Source organism: Giraffa tippelskirchi, chromosome 8 (genome assembly GCF_054371585.1).
Source record: "Giraffa tippelskirchi isolate mGirTip1 chromosome 8, T2T-mGirTip1v1.2.pri, whole genome shotgun sequence".
NCBI classification, from domain to species: Eukaryota; Metazoa; Chordata; class Mammalia; order Artiodactyla; family Giraffidae; genus Giraffa; species Giraffa tippelskirchi.
Genome location: NC_137282.1, coordinates 49,246,220 through 49,268,417, shown reverse-complemented (window position 1 = coordinate 49,268,417; position 22,198 = coordinate 49,246,220). Strand labels below are relative to the sequence as shown.

The 22,198-nt window shown below is 41.4% G+C and overlaps 1 long non-coding RNA gene across 1 annotated transcript; it reads left to right on the top strand.

The window, feature by feature from the left end:
* The first annotated feature begins 135 nt into the window (after positions 1-135).
* LOC145517039 (uncharacterized) lies at positions 136-19,380 on the top strand. Its single transcript, XR_014061948.1, has 4 exons — positions 136-290; positions 8,939-9,044; positions 12,136-12,523; positions 15,696-19,380. It is a non-coding gene; the product is annotated as an uncharacterized LOC145517039 (long non-coding RNA).
* Positions 19,381-22,198: the final 2,818 nt, after the last annotated feature.

Genomic DNA, 22,198 nt, shown 5'->3' with positions numbered 1-22,198 from the left:
CGGGATGGGGCGGGGGCGATCGAACCCGAGACCTGCGTGGGAATGGTGCGGAGGGGGGGCTCGCGACGCTGCTGCCCCTAGCGCGCCCCAGTCGCCCCCTAAGCAGGGGGCGAAGGAAAGGGCGCGCGGGGCCCTGGGGACTAACGGATGCTCCCCCTAGATCGCTTCCAGCCCCCTGAGCCCTCTCCCTCAAGGGAAGGGCACACTCACTGACCCTCCGGAGCCTCCAAAACTTAAGTCCTGGAACCTGCATCTTCCTTCTCTGCCCCCCTCGCCCTCTCCCTCCTGCAGTGAGTATCTTGGTTTATTTGAAAATATTCTGGTGACATTGTAAGTATCATGTCCTAGAGTGGTTCCTCCTAGTGAAGCCTGATGCCACGTTCCTGTGGCGGGTGGTCTCCTTCACCCTTGCCATAGAAAGGACTCAAATGACACCTCTCCTGAAGAAGTTGCTGCAGCCGTGGATTTCGATTTTATGCACCCCGAAGCCAGCCAGTTTCTCTGGGACTCCCCCTCCGAAAAAACCTCCTCTTCCCGCAGGGCAACGAGCTCAGTTCTTTTCTGAAAATAAACTACCTCACCTGCAGGGAACTAGACTGGGGCGGGGGGCGGGGGGGGGGGGTGGAAACCGGTGCACATGCCGTAGTTTCCAAATTCGTACAGTGTAAAATCATAAAGCAATAGATTTATATACTGCAATATGTCTATTCAAAGCATTGGTTCTTTTCACTAGTGTAACACTTTGATGTCTTTGACACAACTGACTTGCTCTCCAGGCAGTCGTTTTTGGCTGCATTTCATAGCTGTAGAGCCAGAATCAGACAGGCAAAGTTACTTGTTCAAGGTCACAGAACTATTAACAAAGAACTTTTGAGCTCCCTGACTCCACAGATTTTCTGACTCAAACACCGAATGATTTTCCCCCCAATTCTGTTTCCTGCCTCCTAAAACAATATTGTATTAATAATACATGGCATGTTTGGTGGCACTGACTTCCATTAATAGCTAGATGTTCTTGAATGATTAAGATAAACTACCAGCCTAATTTAATTTTTCCACTATACATTTGGCAGTAAGAAGTATATTTGGTTAAAAAAAGAAAAAAAAAAAGTCCAGCTCTTTCGACAGAAATTGGTTTGGTTGGAAAGCAGAGAAGGAAGTAGTAAAAAAGAAGTCAAGAATGCTTTGTCACAAGTGATTCCAGATGAAAGAGTTCCCAGAGATGTCCTCTAACACTTAGCCTCCTCTGACTACCTTGTTTTTGGTAGCAGAATGGCAAGAAGCAAGCACATTTAAAAAATAATAATAATCTTTGAATGCCCTAGGAACTTATCACACTAAAGAAATACGGTTGTAGATAATACTTTCATTTTGTCTTCACCTGTCAAAATGACATTGCACAAGACTGTACACTGCCACAAGCCATAATATCATAAGCCTTAATCCTAAATTCTTGAATTAAAAGGTGTCTAAATTGTTTTTTAACCCCCCTAAATAATTCAGTTTACGACTAATACATTTCTACCAAATATGATACAGTCCATCATTATTTGAAGAATGGCATATATAAGCTGTGAGTTTTGGATAAACAATGTGCAGTGACTCAGGTAGCAAAGTAACATGGATGAAAGAGTAAAATGGCCACAATGCTAGATGTGTTCTTTAGTTGATTGTTGAAAAATAACTCTGGTAAGAGAAAATTAACTTTCCTTGTGATAATGAGTAGCCATGTAAAAATAGTATTTCCTAGCATCTGCGACCTCCAAAGCTGACCTGAACAAAGGGAAACTTGTTCATAATCTTCAGTTAACTCAGTGAGTCTTCAATGGATCAAGGAAAAAATACCTTTGTAACCTTGACTGCATCCTCTGCCATAAATATATAAAAACAATGGAGTGTACTAAAAGGATAAACCACTCTCAGCTGCTGGCACCCCAGTAGGAGAGCTGATGGAGAGACACAGACATCACATAAAGAACCACAGGGCACCCACAGCCACCGACAGCCATCCAATAGCTGACGTGCATCCACCAAGTAAAAAATGGATGAAGGGAGAGGCAATTCTACCAATCTGAGCAAACAGAGAAAGGCGCATCCAACCTATACAAATAAAGAGAAAGATCTAAGTAATACAGGAAATCCTTGAAAAGTCTCCATTCTCATGTTTTTCCCCACTCCACCCACCCATACATGCAGAGTTACATGTACCTTTACCAAAAGAGGTCTTTCATTATGAACATGCAAACTCTTTAGACACCAGGAGTCTCTTGAGTTGAATCCAAGAATGGAAGAGAGATGGAAGGGCCCCAGGCAAGCATGTCCCAAAAATTTCTTTGGTGATATTAATGGATATCTGCACAATATTCTCCTTGAACTTCCCTGTGACCACACCTTGAAGGTGTCCCCTGAAGTCACCTCAGGGATATTAGGTAGAAAACAATTCAAGCAACACTAGGTCAGAGATGTTTCAGGAATGACTTTGAAGCTACACTAGGTGTGATGACCTTGATGTGTCGTCCAACAGAGTTAGCCTGAAGAGCTCTTTAAAACTGCCTTTCAGATGGACCTAGAGATTATCATGCTAAGTGAAGTCAGACAGAGACAAATATTATATGACATCACTTATATGTGAAATCTAAAAAAGATACAAATGAACTTATTTACAAAACAGAAATAGGCTCACAGACATAGAAAATAAACTTATGGTTACCAGAGCGGAAGTTGATGGGGGGAAGGAAGGAAGAAATTAGGAATTTGGGGTTAACAGATGCAAAGGACTGTATACAAATGCATAAACAACAAGTACTTACTGTATATCGCAGGGAACTATTAATATATTCAGTATCTTTTAATAGTAGAAAAAAATCTGAAACAATATATATGTATATATATGCATATATACATATACAAACATGCCTATATATCTTAATATATATATAATACATAGTATATCTGAATCACTTTGCTGTACACCTGGAGCATTGTCAATCAAGTATACTTCAATAAAAAATATTTAAAAGTTGCCTTTCAATTAAGTTTAATTTTTAGAGATGTTCCAAAATTGTTGACTTGGCACCTTTGGGGTGTATTTATTTATCTCTCTGTGTTCATCGAGTACAGTACAGAGAATTCTCAGTTGTCTTCAAATATCTGAGAGAAAAGTAGTTAAGAACTCAGTGTATTATAGAGCAACGAAGTTATGTTGTGTGAGTGGGAGGGTAATTTTAAAGAGGAGAGTCAAGCGCAATCTGTGGGTTGCAAGTACCTGGGGCAGAAAACAGCTTCATTGTATGCTAGAAACGAAGCAGAGTCAGCACCATACCACACAATGCCATGTGCAGAAAAGTCCACAACTTATATCTCATATTCTAACCTCTAAATTGAATTCCAAACTTCTGTGTCAAATTGCCACTAGGACTGCTCTACGTAGATACCTAGAGTATTCCAAACTAACCCAGTCCAAAAGCAAACAACCCCAAACCTGCCCATCTCCTGATCTCCATCATAACCAGTAAACCAATTCTTCACTCATCCAGGTACTTAAGCCAAAATCCTTGGAGTCATCCTTTGACTTTAATTGTTCAGCTCATATAGTCAGTGTGGCAAAAAATTCTGTCACATGTACTTTTTTTTATACTACAAAGTTCACTGCTTTTCACCTCCGTCCCCACCATCCCAGTTCAAACCACCATGATAAGCCAAGTTTATCAAAATAGTCTCCTGCCACATGCTTCTTATTCTTGAGTCTGTCACCTACAGCAGCCTGGATGATCCAATTCAAATGAAAGTCCAGTCATGTTATCCCCCTGCTCAGTACCCATCAATGGCTTCCCATTACTCTTGGTGCAAATGTCAAAAATCTTAGCAAGCCCTACAAATCCTCAGTGTAGCTCCTGGCTACATCCCTGAAGACATCTATCTCTATATCCTCTCCACCACCCTCTCCTGGTCCTTGTTATTCATTCCTGCCATGCTGGCCTCCTTGCTACGCCCCAGGTAGATTCCCTTCTTACTCTTCATCCAGTTATAATGGCTCACTCCCTCACTCAGATCTCTGTTCCAAGACACTTCAACAGAAAGACCTTCCTCAACCTTCTGAACTGAAATAGAACCCTCCACCCTCATTTTAACTCTAACCTTTGCCCAGTTTTACACTTTCCTAAGCTGACTTACTGCTATGTATACATTTACATAATGTGTGCATATTTTGCTTGCTTTTTTTTTCTTATCTAATATCTGGATCACTGGAATAGTTTCCCACTATTGAATTCCAGACTTCCGTGTCACTGTCCCACTGGAACACTTGCTCTGTTGAAGACTATTTTGTCTGCTGCTCTATCCTCAGTGCCTAGAACAGTGCCTGGTCAGAGGAGTGTTCAGTCAATCTTATAGAACTAGTATATGAAGAATTTAGGGCTTCTGTGGTGGCTCAGACAGTAGAGAATCTGCCTGAAATGCAGGAGATATGGGTTTGATCCCTGGGTCGGGAATATCCCCTGGAGGAGGGCATGGCAGCCCACTCCAGTATTCTTGCTGGGAAAACTCCATGGACAGAGGAACCTGGCAGGCTACAGTCCACGGGGTCACAAAGAGTCAGACAAGACTGAGCGACTTTTGCTCACTCGCAGTTTCACTCACAGGCAATTGAGCAGGTGACTATTAATCAGCTTTCTTGTTTAAGGCACTGTGCAGCTGGCTAAACCACAGTTTCCAGGTGGGAATGCAATCTGTAGGACAAGGAAGGATGCAGTCACAGAATTTTGGTGCATTCAACGGTGCCATTTTTTCTCATTTCTTTGCCAAATTACCTAAAATTATTCTTTTCCTTAGAAATTTTTTATTTGCTGCCTAATTTGTCATTTGCTACCAGGCATATTAAGTTAAATTCTTGGTTGACCTGATATGAAGATATCAGAAATTTAAAAACACACACCATTGGTCTTAAGGGAAAGTGAAAGCGTATGGAAGGATGGTATCCATGTCTGAGCAATTTCATTGATCATCCATCATGCTCCTCTTTTGACTTTATACTACACTGCATTCTAACGTGTGTTGATTCAACCTGTAGATTTTATACCATACTTTCCTTCAATCCTTCTGTCTTTGCTTCTTGCATTTCTCCCCTGTTCTCTGTTCCTGCTGGCTCTTCCACTCATAAAGGCTTCCATATCCCAGCTGACTGGCCAGTCCCCTCTCTACCCTTACTAGATGCCTTGATTCTCACCAGCTTCCTTTGACTTGGCATTTCTCCAAGAAGTTGGCATCTTCTCTGAAAAATCACCGATATTTAAACTCTGTATACAAGAGCTCTCAAAGCTATGTTAGCTTTCTATGCTTTGCTTAGTCACTCAGTTGTGACCCCATGGACTGCAGCACACCAGGGTTACCTGTCCATCAGCAACTCCCAGAGCTTGCTCAAACTCATGTCCATAGAGTCAGTGATGCCATCCAAACATCTCATCCTCTGTCATCCCCTTCTCCTCCTGCCTTCAGTCGTTCTCAGCATCAGGGTCTTTTCTAAGGAGTCAGTTCTTCGCATCAGGTGGCCAAAGTACTGGAGCTTCAGCATCAGTCCTTCCAATGAATACTCAGGATTGATTTCCTTTAGGATGGACTGGTTGGATCTCCTTGAAGACCAAGGGACTCTCAAGAGTCTTCTCCAACACCACAGTTCAAAAGCACCAATTCTTCAGCACTCAGCTTTCTTAACGGTCCAAATCTCACATCCATACATGACTACCAGAAAAACCATAGCTTTGACTAGAGAACTTAGCTTTGAAAAACCATAGCTTTGAGAACTTCAAAACAATAAAATAACATCTTAAAGGCATGTTTGATTTGTAAAGGATCATATTGAATTTTTTACAGTTTCAAAAATAACCAAGCATTATTTTCTCCCTTGGCCTCCTTACCTTGAAACTTGGAAATACAGAAGGGACTTTTACCTGACAGGTTGAAGACATAGAAATATGTTCCATCACTGTGTACACTGGAAATTCTAAACCTGACTGACATCTGGAACGCAACTGAATCAGCATGACCTGACAGAGCTACCCAAGCTTTACAAGGATCTTGAATAAAATCAGCTCTGATTCCCCTCTGCTGAAAATCATCTGTTTTTCAACCAAACTCACATATTAAATATGTTTTTTATGTTATATTATACCTTGCCTTAAGACTAGGCATGCAATTTATCTGCATCTATTTTTTCTTATGCTAGATTGTAACCTACTTGTAGTTTGAGCCTGTTTAAATGAATCTTTTATCTGCATATACTATGATTGTTGACACTGAAGTGAAAGTGAAAGTCACTCAGTCTGGAATTCTCCAGGCCAGGATACTGGAGTGGGTAGCCTTTCCCTTCTCTAGGGGAATCTTCTCAGTCCAGGGATCGAACCCAGGTCTCCCGCATTGCAGGCGGATTCTTTAGCAGCTGAGCCACAGTAGGAGTTCAATAAATGTGTACTAAATAAGTAAATGGGCTTCCCTGGTGGCTCAACTGTAAAGAATCCACCTTCAATGCAGAAGACACATATCTGATCCCTGGGTCAGGAAGATCCCCTGGAGAAGGAAATGACAACCCACTCCAGTATTCTTGCCTGGGAAATCCCATGGGCAGAGGAGCCTGGCGGGCTACAGTCCATGGGGTTGCAAAAGAGTCGAACACAACTTAGCGACTAAACGACAACGACAAATAAGTAAATATTAACTGAAACTTTAGTTCAAAAAAATGACCATGTACTTGTTAAAAGTTATTGACAGGGAGACTTCCCTGGTGGCCCAGTGGGTAAGACTCCACTCTCCCCATGCAGGGGGCCTCGGTTCAATCCCTGGTCTGGGAACTGGATCCCACATGCAGCACCAGGAAACATGCAAGGATGCTATGCCACAGCTTGGCTTCAGCAGGTTCCTGGCCTGAACCCTGGTTTCTCTACTCATGGAATCCTAGGGTCTCTACTGTTTCCACAGGGCCTCTGCCTAGGATGGGATCACTGGTCTGTTTCCCTGTGTCTTAGAAAAGTCTGTGTTCTGACCAGAAGGACAGGCAGCTCCGTGTTTACACCAGGTCACCAATTTCATACCTCATCCCCAATTCCACTTCAATCCACCCCTTTTCCAGACACTAAGATTTTCAGGAAAGGACCATGACTGACTCAGTCTTGAAGAGGAGGTTTTGACTAGTCACTGAAGCACCTTCAACAGAATTACGTGGTTAGGGGTAAACAGCAACTTCTCAGAAGAAGAGAAATGTTGCTCTCGGGGGCATGACTGCTTGGCAGATACTACCAGATGCCAACTCCCCCCACAATGGAATTTGACGTCTAGTCCATACAGTACCTGTGAGTTCCTTCCTCCTGTCCAGCTGAGCTCCTGAACTTAGACCCTCCACAGCTAAGCCAGCAACACCAGACTACAAGCTAAATGATACAGAAATGTACAACTGAGAGTGATAAACTGCAGCTATAAGCAAGGGTTCTTAAATGCAGGAAGTTTTAAATAAGTGGACCCAATTCAATACGGTTAAAGAAAAATAACTTTTGATATCATGAGCATGAGTTCAGCATGCTGGGGTGCTGGGGTGTGTGTGTGTACGTGCCCACATGTCTGTGTGGTGAGGGGATACGTGGATGACTGGGCAGGGGATCTCACAAATGATGGGTATCATCAGAAAGAAAGTGAGTGCAAACCATAAAACACTATCTTTTTGTGCAATCAATAACCAGCAAGTGACAATTTTTGGTAATGCACTTTGAGAGGTGGATGGACCCGACCTCAAAAAAGCCCTAATCCAACTAAGAAGATAGGCATGTATGTGTAAAGATGTTACATAGATTAAAAGTCATATAGGAGGATTAAAAGTGTTATGGAAATACAGATAAAAACAAGTCTGCATGCAAAAGATTATTCATCCTAAGAAAAAGTTTCTCAGTTCAGTTCAGTACAGTTCAGTCGCTTAGTCATGCCTGACTCTTTGCAACCCCATGAATCGCAGCACCCCAGGCCTCCCTGTCCATCACCAACTCCCGGAGTCTACCCAAACTCATGTCCATCGAGTCAGTGATGCCATCCGGCCATCTCATCCTCTGTCACCCCCTTCTCCTCCTGCCCCCAATCCTTCCCAGCACCAGGGTCTTTTCCAATGAGTCAACTCTTCACATAAGGTGGCCAAAGTATTGAAGTTTCAGCTTCAGCATCAGTCCTTCCAATAAGTGGGTCATTTGAGCTGGGCTTTGAAGGCTAGATAACAGTGTGCCAGATGTGCCCCATATCAGCAGCTAACTCAAGAGGTTAGAGAAACTGATGTGAATCTTAGACTCAAGCGTGAGGACTATAGAAACAAGGAAAGGTAAGAGAGGACATGATTCAAGTTCATAAAAATGAAGATGGTGATGAGAAGGATAAAAGTGGACCTACTACATACTGAAATACTAGAAGAGAAGTACATCTTCTTTTAGGAAAAATGTCACTATATATAGAATTTAGATCATTTGGTAGTTTAGTCACTAAGTAGTGTCTGACTCTTGAGACCTCATGGACTGTAGCCCACCAGGCTCCTTGTCCATGGGATTTCCCAGACAAGAATACTGGAGTGGGTTGCCATTTCCTTCTCCAGGGTATCTTCCTGACCCAGGGATCGAACTCGGGTCTGCTGCACTGCAGGTGGATTCTTTACCAACAGAGCCACCAGGGAAGCCCCTTAGATCATTTAATTATCAGGAAGTCACTATTCCATCAAATGCAACCAGAATCACCCAAGAACTCGGAAATCAGCCTCCAAAAACCAGTGCAGTCCACACCACACACAACCACATAAAAATCCATTTACAAATGCTTCCACTTTCCTGTCAGGTGAGACTACTAGATCTGTTATATCTGATTTTAAATATAGCCCTAAAAAGCACACTCACCTACTTTCTCTGTCTACAACAAATCACAGATAACAATCTCGGAAGTATCAGCAGAAGAGCACTTTCAGGAAACAACAGCTAATCATCCAGCCCTCCTCGCGAAGAAGCAGACCCAGTAATTTTTAAATCTCCAAGGTAAGAGTTTATTTCAAAGCAAACAGCTTGGGACTTCCCTGGTGGTACAGTGGATTAGAATCTGCCTGCCAACGCAGGGGACACGGGTTCGATCCCTGGCCAGGGAAGGTCCCACATGCTGCAGAGCAACTAAGCCCTGTGCCACAACTATTGAGTCTGCGCTCTAGAGACTGTGCTCCCCAACAAGAGAAGCCACTGCAACAAGAAGCCCATTCTCTGCAACTAGAGAAAGCCAGTGTGCAGCCACGAAGACTGAGCATAATCAAAAAATAATTTAAAAAATAAATAAAAGGACACAGCTCTATAGGCAATGTCGTCACCCGCTGGAGAGCTGTCTATCTTTTGTGTGTGTGCTCAGTTGCTCAGTCGTGTCCAACTCTTTTCGATACAGCCTGCCAGGCTCCTTTGTCCATGGGGACTGACTCGCACAATCACTGGTAATGTTAATGAGGGTTGTGACTATCCGAGAACAGTTTACAGCCTGGGCCATGGATGTTGATTAATTTGTAAAGCATGATGAGACGTGTTCTTAAGACTCCCTTTCAATACAGGGAATTACAAACTTTCACCACTTGAAATAACCAGATTAAAAGGTTTCCTTATCTTGCTCTGGGCAGCCCCCTGTGCCTCCCTCCACCCTCACAGCCAGGCTGTGCTGTGTCCTCATTTAATTGCACTGTTTCCTTTGAGCCAGTGCCACCCGAGCCCACTGACTCTCCCTACTGGCAGATCACAAGTTAACTTGAGGCCAGATCATTTACATACACATACATATAAAGTGTTTAGATTGTTCCCAGGGCTTTGTATAAATGCATTCATACATAATGGTTATTCAAACAAGTTTTATATGAGGAATAAGAGAAAAATGAGGCTTTTGTAACACGTTTAAAGAAGATTTATGTTAAAAATGAATGAGCCTCCAATTACATGAACAATTCTTTTGCACTTACCAGTGATAAGTAAAATTGGTTGATCATTTACCAGGTCAGGCATTGGTCCAAGCACTTCACACGTGTTCATTTGTTAAATCCTCAGCACAGTCTGTGAAGCAGGTACTATTACCCGAGTTACACTGATAAGGAAAGGGAGGCCAGGGAAATCTACCTGTGACCATTTAGGCGGCTAGTGAGAAACAGTGAGAAACAGAAGCTGCCTTCACACCCCAGCAGTCTGGCTCCTATGCCTATGCCCTTCAAAGCTCAGGTATTTGCCTCCTGTGTTATCTAATTTATTGCAGATCCAAAAAGAAACTTGAGCACTGCTGGAGGTGGATAAAATCATTGATGTAGATTCATCAGTTTGGGGAAAAAAAAAAACAACTGTTTTTAAGTTACTCTTCTACCTCCGTTTTTGTAAGTTCGCATTTTTAGATTCTATATATAAGTGAGATCATACATAATTCATCTTTCTCTTTTCATTTAACAAATGCTCTCAAGGTACATCCGTGTTTTTGCAAATGTCAGGGTTTCTTTTTCTTAAGGCTAAACAACATTCCACTGTATATTTAGACGACATTTTCTTTATCCATTTTTCCCTTGATGGGCACTTCAACTGGTTTCCATATTTGGGCTACTGTGAATAATGCTGCAATGGACATGAGAGTGCAGAGTTATAAGATAAACTGAAGCATAATAAACTTTTAAAAGTTGGAGTGAAAATTGATTTAGCATCCAATCTGGCATATAGAAAGGAAGGATCTGTACAAAATGAAAAGACTTTTATAAGCAGAAGGAAACAGACAGAAACAAGGAAGTTGTATCAAGTTAAAAAGGGGGAGGAGGGTTATTGCAAGATTACTATTCTGTGGGGAATGGCAGGAGACGATCAGGCAGATTACCCAACTATTACTGATCAGATTATTTCTGATTGGCTGGTTTAAATTTTCATTTTTGGAAGAGCTGAAACTGTAATGAAGTCTCAACTTGGTGACACTGAGTTAAGTCTCAACTTGGTGACGCTGGACTTGAGCATAAGTAACTTATCTTGTTCCTGCTGTCTTGTTTTTAACAGAGATACACTTGACTGTCATCTACATTTTCACATTTTTGCTCCTGAGTAGCAAGGAAAGTTAGGGGCTGGGGGATGTTATATGCCAGACCTTTTGAGATCGATAGCATGAAGTATCATAACTATACTCTTAAAATTGTTTCTTGATGCTATTGGCAAAGAGAAAAGAACAGCAGTGGAGGAGCACTGAGTTGAGTAAGTATGGCATTTCCTGCTGTAACGCTGACCTTAAACAATAAAAACAGACACTTATCTCACCAAACAGATAATTATCTTACCAGCCTTTACTCCAGGGGCAGCAAAGAAGCACCAATCAGAAGCTGCAACAACGGCCACCCACTTGCAAGCCTGATAAAGCAAAGGAGAGGAAGCTTCTTATAGAGGAGAAAGGGCAGTTGGGTGCGCTGCTATAAACAAAAAGTCTATTGGAGGAAACTAGGAGTTTGAAATATAGTGGGTTTTCATTGGCTGAGCTGAGATAGTCTCTGATTGGCTAAGCTGTTTCCAGGCAAGGAGAAAATCTTTCTTCCTCCTGATGGCAGTAGTAAAGTAGTGTCACTTCTTGCCAGAGATGCACGTATGTCTCTTTCTATTGGCATCTATATTGACGTCCAGTGGTACCTGCATGATGGGCTTCCCAGGTGGCGCCAGTGGTTAAAAAAAAAAAAAAAAAGAACAAAACCCGCCTGTCAATGCAGGAGACATAAAAGATGCTGGTTGGATCCCTGGGTTGGGAAGATCTGCTGGAGTAGTTAAGTGGCAACCCACTCCAGTATTCTTGCCTGGAGAATCCCATAGACATAGGAGCTTGTCAGGCTACAGTCCTTAGGGTCTCAAAAGAGTCAGACACGACTGAAGTGATTTACCACGCTAGCACGAATCTGCAGGGCAGTTCTCCCTTCTGGTCTCCTGACTTCCTTTTAACGAGGTTTCCCTTTACTGATTTCCACAACCTTTCTCTAAAAAATTCTGCTGAAAAAGGTCCATTCATTATAATGCTTCAGAGAATAATTCATTCATAAATCATGATTAAAAACAGAGATGGAAGCCTAAAACTTACCTCATCTCTGTCTTTCCTCAACAGGGAGCAACTTTGCCCCCACCTCCAGGTGAGACACTTGTTCATGACTGAAGGTATTTTTGGTTGTCACAATTCATAGGGTGCTGCTGTTGGCAGGGGCCAGAGATGCAGCTGAATATCCTATAGTACACTGTGGTGTTGGAGAAGACTCTTGAGAGTTCCTTGGACTGCAAGGAGATACAACTAGTCCACCCTAAAGGAAATCAATCCTGAATATCCATTGGAAGGACTGATGCTGAAGCTGAAACTCCATACTTTGGCCACCTGACGCGAAGAACTGACTCCTTAGAAAAGACCCTGATGCTGGGAAAGATTGAAGGCAGGAGGAGAAGGGGATGACAGAGGATGAGATGGTTGGATGGCATCACTATCTCGATGGACATGAGTTTGAGTAAGTCGTGGGAGTTAGTGATGGACAGGGAAGCCTGGTGTGCTGCAGTCCATGGGGTTGCAAAGAGTCAGGCATGACCAAATGACTGAACTGAACAAAGAATAGCCCCTGCCACAAAGAATTATCTGGCTTCGAATTTTAATAGTACCAAGACAGAGAATCCTCACCCTAAAAATAGCAGAATTTCCCCCAAGATCTGAGTAAATAACAGTTAAAATTTTAAAAGTAACTCTAAAAAGGAAATGATAAATTATACAAAGGAGGATATTCTAAAAATTTTTTAAGAATTAAAAAAATGTTAAAATTAGAGTTTTTTAAATATTGAAAGAAGTAGAGACAATTAGGGAAAAAGGACAATGTCCAAAGACTAATTGAACAGGCCATGCATAATACAAGAGCATATGCTTAAAATAAAATGCTAATTTAAAATAGATTAAAGTAATGCATGTGCATGAGGTTACTCAGAAGAAACTGGTGAGAGTTACTTCCTTGCAGCTTATTTTCATCTTTTCTAATGCACAGTGAACAGACTTCCCACTGATTTCAAAGAATATTTTGGTTTTGAGATTAGCTTTACGGAAGCTAAAAATTAGTCTTTAAAAATCATTAACTCCTGGTCCTGTAGATTTTGAAATTCTTTTAATAAAAGAACATGCTACTAAACAACACGTGCAGTGCAGTGCCCATTCACTAAGTCATGTCTGACTCTTTGTGACCCCCATGGACTTTAGCCTGCCAGGCTCCTCAGCCCACGGGATTTTCCAGGCAAGAATACTGGAGCGGGTTGCCATTTTCTTCTCCAGGGGATCTTCCCGACCCAGTGATCAAACCCACATCTCCTACATGGCAGGTGGATTCTTTACCACTGAGCCACCTGGTAGACAACAATAAACATTTTGGTGATAGTTATGGGAATGATGGGGCTTCCCTGGTTACTAAGATGGTAAAGAATCTGCCTGCAATGCAGGAGACCCGAGTTTGATCCCTGGTCAGGAAGATCCCCTGGAGAAGGAAATGGCAACCCACTCCAGTATTCTTGCCTCAGAAATCCCATGGTCAGAGGAGCCTGGCGGGCTACAGTCCATGGGGTTGCAAAAGAGTCAGACACAACTTAGCAACTAAGCAACAACAAGAACAACAAATAAGTAAAGATTAACAGAAACTTTAGCTCAAAAAAACAACCATTTATTTGTTAAAAGTTATTGATGCGGGCGGAGACTTCCTTGGTGGTCCAGTGGGTAAGATTCCACTCTCACTATGCAGGGGGTCACAAAGAGTCAGACATGACAGAGCAACTTTCACTTCACTTCATCGGAATGATACCTATTCCCATATTTTTAGGAGAGGTGTTTGTGATGATAAAAAAAAGAAATCTGACTAGTAAAGGAAAGTGTTATCCTAATAAAATTAGTTTAAAACCAGAAACACACAGAAAAAAAAAAAGCCTCAGTCATTAAAAAGGTCATGTTAGTCATTCTTAGACAAAAAGAAAATATTTAATATGATATAAGTTGCTTTTTTCAAATTCTATCATTTGTGTGTGAAGAGGAGCGAAATATGTCACCCCAAAATATGTTTCCTTGGCATAAGGATGATCTTGGACTGGTTATTTTTAAGAAACAGCAGACTAAGGAAAAACTCTGCAAACGAAGAAGTTGTTCTTTGTAAGGTACATTTACATTTATAAGGGAAACCATATTTAAACATGTTTCCCTCTCTGTGGGCTTCCCCGGGGGCTCCTCTTCCCTGGGGGTTTCCCTGGTAAAGAATCTGCCTACAATGCAGGAGACCCAGGTTGGATCCCTAGGTTGGGAAGATGCCCTGGAGAAGGGAATGGCAACACTCTCCAGTATTTTTGCCTGGAGAATTCCACGGACAGAAGAGCCTGACAGGCTCTTCATGGGGTTTGGAAGAGTCAGCCACAACTGAGCGACTAACACTTTCACTTTTCCTTCTCTGTGCTAGGAAGAAGGATTCTAAATCTCTAGAAACTTTTGTCAATGAGGAAGGCGATGACCTAAATCTGTAAAACAAATTTACCCTTTTTCACTATGCTTTTCCCATAACGGTACCCTCCCTCACCCACACACATCTATCTTTTGTCTTTAGTTGAAGATGGTATTTAAGGTGGTGGGTTGGGCCATTTCAAGAAGTTACTCAGTTTTCTTGGGCATCTTACATGTACACGGGAGGTATTTTGTCGTTGTTGTTTAGTCGCTCAGTCGTGTCCAACTCTTTGTGACTCTATGGACTGTAGCCCGCCAGGCTCCTCTATCCATGGGATTTTCCAGGCAACAATACTAGAGTGGGTTGTCATTTACTCCTCCAGGGGATCTTCCTGCCCCAGGGATCGAACCTGACTCTCTTAAGTCTCTTGCATTGGCAGGCAGATTCTTTACCACTAGAATGACCTGGGAAGCCCTCTAGTCCTTTCAAATATTATGGCTCAGCTAAGGGTCTACTCTACAGAGAGTATTTTGACCCTTTATTTCATATCCTTCTAAAATATACTTTTTATTGGAGAGGTGATACCATATATTTCATGGATGTCTCATGGATTTGTTTTCTCCTAGGGTGTTCTTTTCTCTTTTTTCTGTTTTTGTTTGTCTTTGGGTTTTGTCTCTTGTTTTTTACGGGAGAAGGAGAGGCAAGTGTTATTATCAATAATGTTTGTATTGGCACCAGTGAAGAGACTTTTTTTTTTTGTATTTTTCTGATTATATCCTGAAGAAAAGTCACTAAAGTAGAATCCATGAGCCAAGCAGTATAAAATTGAGGCCATAATGGTATTACCGATGTAAACAGTATAAATGTAAAACCAAGCCACAATTACTCTTTAGAAACACCAAAATAACTGAGTCCTCATTTTCATATGGTTACCTTGCTAATTCCATAGAAGCATTTATTGTCATTATTGCTATCCTGCAGAGTTCAGACTGTCTTGGCTCGTAAAGCATTTGCTTGTGCACGAGCAAATATAATGACCAAGTCCATTATATCCTTTAAGTTTACATCTGTTTCATTAACTTCCTCCTCTTCCCTCTCCTTGTGTGCAAAAAGAGACTGTATTTTTCTTGAATGTCCCAGATGGTTCTGCCATGAACTTTGAGATTCTCAACAGTTGCTGGCTGAGCTTGTTGAGATAGGTCCTTGACCTTGGCTTCTTCCCAAGCTTTGTAGGTATCGAAAGTTGGATCATGTGGAACAGCTCAATATGGCAGCTTGCTTCATCAACAGTGCAAATTAAAAGAACCAGAGAGAGAGAATCCAGCCAAGAAGGAAGTCAATCTTTTGAAAACTACTCTTTGAAGCGATATATTCCATCACTTTAGTTGTATTCTGTTTGTTAAAAGCAAGTGTGAGTCCAGCCTACCCTTTAGGCTTTTTCTTTCCTTCTTTTTGTTGAAGTAGAATTGATTTACAATATAATTTCAGGTGCACAACATAGTGATTCAATATTTTTCAGATTTATACTCCATTTAAAGTTATTATAAAAATATGGTTTATATTCTATTTTTGTGGGTGTGAGAGCCCATATCCCTTGTCATGCCTTCGGGGACCTGGCATATTAGGAACCTCGCATCTTGGAATCATCTCCAGTCCAGGGCCCATTCCCAAGACTTCCCATGTCTGAGCCCCTCCTTCACAGTTCCAGAGGCAGTTACCTGAGAATTGATTTCAGAAGCAGCCTCTCTCTAGGGATGGAATTGGGGGGAAAAAAAACTTCTTTCTCAGCTGTTGCCTTTTCAATATCTGGCATACCAGCAGTACCCATATTTTCTCTTCTCATTTTTTTTTTTTTTGGTGGCTCTGTAAACTCAAGTTACAGTGTGGTAAGCTTGTAGTTTCTCAGAGCTGTTAGCATTTACTATTAATTGATCACCAACTGCTTTGTATGTTACAGAATTTTTGGTTTTATGAAGCCACTGGCACCCCCACTGGCTTTTCAGTATCTCATGGATTTACTTAGATATTTCTTATTTTAATAGAATTTGAGAAAGGCAAGTAATAACTCTGCCTCTCATTATGTAAGCTGGGCCAGAATTCAGAAGTTCTTTATGGAATAAGATTGAAAGAAAGTGAAAGCTAGTCACTCAGTTGTATCCGACTCTTTGGGATCCCATGGACTGTAGCCCACCAGGCTCCTCTGTCCATGGAATTCTCCAGGCAAGAATTCTGGAGTGGGTTGACATTTCCTTCTCCTGTGTTCAAAATGAGGCTCCATCATTACCTGCTGTAAGACCCAGACAAATTTCGGTGCCTGTTTCCCTATTTTCAAAATGTGGATAGTAGGGCATGGCGTTGCTATATAGAGACCTTGTTCAGGACACTCCATAAAAGCTAGCTGTTGTTATTATTGTGTCTGTCATATATATTGTAAAAGTTGTCTTTTACTTGTAATACTGTATGTTTGTGTGTACATAGATATAGGAGCATGTACATATCTTTATGCATTTTCATAATAAAAACTAACACTTATATATGCTTACTATGTACCTTTTAGGCACTTCACATATATTAATCTATGTTTCAGAAAAAGGAACCACACTGGAAATTAGAAAATATTTTAAACTGATAATGAAAACAGAACCTAATAAAACTTATGGGGCACTTATACCATTATGTTTCCTCATTAGCCATCACTGGCGTCTTAAAAATGTTTTAGTTTCTGTTCATTTATTTTGAACTTAGTTTCAATATGCTGAACAAAGCCTCAGGCAGAGGGTTTATGAGCTATTACTTTATTAGGAATACCATTCCCAGGAGCAAGAATGAGGCTCAAGGAGAGTGAAGCGGGCGAGATGGGAGAGTCCTTGTGAGCATGCGCCTTGCAGATGGCTGCCTGTAGGTGTGTTCACTCCAAGCCCAGGGCCCACCCTAAGGATCTGTGTGAACTGCAGCTCCTGCGGACACTCTTTGGTGGGAGGAGCAGTGGGAGGAGAGGAGAATAGCACCTTCTTTGGTGAAGAAGGGAAGATACCAGTTTCCATCTTCTTTTTTATTTAATTTTTATTTTTTTAACATCAAAAACATTTTGTATTGGGGTATAGCCAATAAACTATGTTGTGATAGTTTCAGGTGAACAGTGAAGGGACTCAGCCATACATATACATGTATCCATTCTCCCCCAAACTCACTCCCATCCAGGCTGCCACGTAACATTGAGCAGAGTTCCATATGAAATACAATAGATTTTTGTTGATTATCCACTTTAAATATAGCAATGTGTACATGACCTTCCCAAAGTCCTGAACTATTCCTTCCCTCCCTGACCACCAGCAACCATGAATTCCTTTTCTAAGTCTGTGAGTCTCTTTCTGTCTTGGTAAGTAAGTTCTTTCATATAATTTCTTTTTAGATTCCAGATATAACTTCTTTTTCTCTCTGTGATATTAGTTCCTCAGTTCCTAGCCTTGGCAGAAATCCAACCCAATAAGCTCCTTTCTGTGTAGTAACTTGGTCCCTCAAGTCCAAGCTGCTTCAGCTGTCTCGGAGGCCTTCAAACAGAATCTCTTTTTCAATTTATTCATCTTTTCTGGTTGTTCTCAAAGAAGCATGTGGCACAGACGATGTTTTATTTTAGTCGCTCAGTTGTGTCTGACTCTTTGCAACCCCATGGACTGTAGCCCTCCAGGCTCCTCTGTCCTTGGGATTCTCCAGGCAAGAATACTGGAGTAGGTTGCCATTCCCTTCTCCAGGGGAACTTCCTGACCAGGGATCGAACCTGGGTCTCCAGCATTGCAGGCAGATTCTTTACCATCTGAGCCACCAGAGAAGCCCCCATAGAGGCATGGATCTACTGCAAACCATACCACTGAGGTCAGAAGTGAAAACTCACCTGCTTGTTTTGATTTGTGATGGTTTTTCATTGCTATTTTCCCATAAATAATTAAGAGTTTTAGTTTTGATTAACTCTCGAGCTGAGAATCTTTAGAAAGTATGTTGGGTTTTGTTTTTGTCAGTTTTCATTGCTGATTCTCTGAAACTTGGGAGGTTAAACCTACAACATAAATTATCTTAGCATTTCTGTGGTTCAGGACCCTGGGTAGGACTCAGCTGAGTGCCTCTGGCTAAGGACTGTCCCACACTGCAAGCAAGGTGTCATCCAGGACAAATTTACCTCTAGGGCTCAGACGGTAAAGCGTCTGCCTACAACGCGAGAGACCCAGGTTCAATCCCTGGGTGGGGAAGATCTCCTGGAGAAGGAAATGGCACCCCACTCCAGTATTCATGCCTGGAAAATCCCATGGATGGAGGAGCCTGGTAGGCTACAGTCCTGGGGTGGCAAAGAGTTGGACATGACTGAGCAACTTCACTTCACTTCACTTCACTTTCATGAGAAAAGGACTTGTCAGCAAGCTCATTCATGGGAGTGTTGGCAGAATTCCATTTTTCCAAAGGAGATTGAAATGAGGGCCTCATTTCTTCCCTGCTGCTGCTCTGAGGGGTCTTCAGTTCCTTGCTGGGTGGCAGCTCAACAGGGCACCTTGCTGTCTCAACTGAGCAAGTGAGAAGAGCCAGAGAGAGAGAATTCAGCAAGAGGGAAGTCAGTCTTTCATAGCACACTCTGGAAAGTAATATCCAATCCATTTTATTGTCTTCTGTCTGTTACAAGCAAATCCCTGGGTCCAGCCCACACTCTGGGTTTTTTCTTTCTTTCTTTTTATTGAAGTATGATTGATTTACTCTATTATATTAGTTTTGGGTGTACAACAGTGATTTGATATTTTTATAGATTATATGCCATTTAAAGTTAAAAATATTGACTCTGTTCCCTGTGCCTTACAGTATATCCTTGTAACTTATTTACTTTACACATAGAAGTTTGTACCTGTTAATAAAGGCTTTTTCTTTGTTTGAAGAATCTCTCGTTTTATTTGGAAAAGACTGTAAACTGACTGAAGCGACTGAGCGCGCACACACACACACAAACCTCTACAGAAAGTGAAAATGTCAGACATCACGTATTCACTACCTGTCTGGTGGATGGCATACAGGTACATGAGGGAGTGCTTGCTCAGTCGTGTCCAACTCTTTGCGACCCCCTGGACTGTAGCCCACCAGGCTCCTCTGTCCATGGGATTTCCCAGGCAAGAATACTGGAGTGGATGCCATTCCTTCTTCCGGGGGATCTTCCCAGATCAGGGATCAAACCCTAGTCTCTTGTGTCTTGTGCATTGGCAGGTAGATTCTTTACTACTGCGCCACCTGGGAAGCTCCTACAGGTACATGATCTACGCTTATTCACTGCGAGGTAACCCTGCAGACACTGAAATTAAAGCATCTTACAGGAAGAAACAGGGTCGCATTGGAGGGGCAGCTGCATTCAAGTGCCCAGCACAGCAGTGAGGTGGAAGTGTTTCAGATCCAATACTCAATACTTCTGCTGTCCAAGCTGTACTATCTTTTCCTGATTACCTGCCTACTGCCTGGTTACCTAGACTCCAAGCCTGATTCTGGAACCATCTTGGAGATACTGTAAGCTAAGCAATAGTTTTAAGTAAATTTCTTTTTTGTTAAATTAGCCAGAATGATTTTCTTTAGCTTCCAGCAAAGAAAGCTGAGTGCTCAAATGCTCTCGTTATCATGGTATTCCATTCCTTCTAGCATCTTTGTCAAGATCAGCAGCTTTCCATTTCTGCTCTTCATCCTCCATTTTCATTCCTTTTTTCTTTGTTTCTGGGGCTCATCCTGTATTTTTTGTCCTTTCTCAGTGTATTCTAAGATATATGTGTGTGTGTGTGTCTTTCACCCGATGATTTGTTTTTTAGCAGTATCCATTGGTCTTTAAATGACAACTTTTCTTCTATAATTTCATCTTTGTGTTGTTTTCAGTCCTCCCCTTCACAATCAGTTACTTCTTGTTTCCAACTGCCTCTCAGGTGTAATTCTATTCATGTTAGACTAGGATTTTCATCTCAGCAATATCCTATTTCCAGAATTTATCTACACTTAAATTTTATTGAGCATGAAGCAAATGTTTCCCCAAATTAATATTTGTTTTCCATGAAATTAAAAGTGTTAGTTGCTCAGCCATGTCTGACTCTTTGCAACCCTATGGTCTATAGTCTGCCAGTCTTCTGTCCATGAAATTCTGCAGGCAAAAATAGTGGAGTGGGTAGCCATTTCCTTCTCCAAAGGATCTTTCTGACCCAGGGATTGAACCCAGGTCTCATGCACTGCAGGCAGATTCTTTGCCATCTGAGCCACCAGGGAAGCCCTTATTTTCCATAGTAAATTTTAAAATGCAGACTCTTTTCCTGTATATCTTAAGTGGTATGTTCCTGACACCTAAAGTGCAGAATTTTTTCAGATACATTCTTGTAAGGATAAATTCTACTTCAGGGAACTGTCTACCTGGTTGCTGCTAGAATCTTCTCAGACTTCACCTAGAAAGCATGATGATCTGCATGGCCCTAGCAAACTCTTTTTTAAAAAAAATAGATTAAATCTAAGCACACAGAACAAATACAGTGTATTATTTATAGTGTTAATTCCCAGACAGGAAACTTGAAACATAGGATATGTTGCTCATAAAATAGGTTAACATATTAAAAAAATTACACCACAAAATGATCAAAGTAAACTGACAAATAGCAAACTGCAAGACATATAGCAGTATTCATGTAGAGATTAATGTCTTTAATGCCAGAAACATATACGCACTGACTACTATAAATATTACGGATTTATTATACTGATAAGAAAGAAATCAATAATCTTATAGACATGGCAAATGTCATGAATAGATAATTCACAGAAAAGGAAACGTAAATATATTACACTTATGAAAAATATATTTACCTCAAAATAAGAGAATTTCAAGTGAAATACAATATTGTTGCATTTCTTACCTATTGTTGCTGTTGTTGTTCAATCACTGCTGCTTGTTCCAACTCCGCAAGCCCATGGACTGCAAAACACCAGACTCCTCATTCCTCTAATATCTCCCAGAGTTTCCTCAAATTCATTTCCACTGAGTCAGTGATGCTACCCAACCATCTCATCCTCTGTTTCCTCCTTTCCTTTTTGCCTTCAGTCTTTCCCAGCATCAGGGTCTTTTCCAATGAGTTCGCTCTTCATATCAAGTGGAGCTTCAGCTTCAGCAACTGTCCTTTAAATGAATATTCAGCATTAATTTCCTTTAAAATTGACTGGTTTGATCTCCTTGCAGTTCAAAGGGCTCTCAAGAGTCTTCTCCAGCATCACAATTCAAAAGTATCAATTCTTTGATGATAAGGCTTCTTTATGGTCCACTCTCACATCTGTTTATGGTTACTGGAAAAAATGTAGCTTTGACTATACAGACCTTTGTTGGCAAAATGATGTTTCTGCTTTTTAATGTGCTGTCTAGGTTTGTCACAGCTTCCTTCCAAGGAGCAATCATCTTTTAATATCTTGGCTGCAGTCACTGTCCACAGTGATTTTGGAGTCCAAGAAAATAAAACCTGTCACCATTTCCACTTTTTTCCATTTTATTTGTTATGAAGTGATGGGACCAGATGCAATGATCTTTGTTTTTTGAATGCTGAGTTTTAAGCCAGCTTTTTCACTCTCCTTCTTCACCCTCATCAAGAGACTCTTTAGCTCCTCTTCACTTTCTGCCATTAGAGTGGTATCATCTGCATATATGAGACTGTTGATATTTCTCCACACAATCTTGATTCCAGCTTG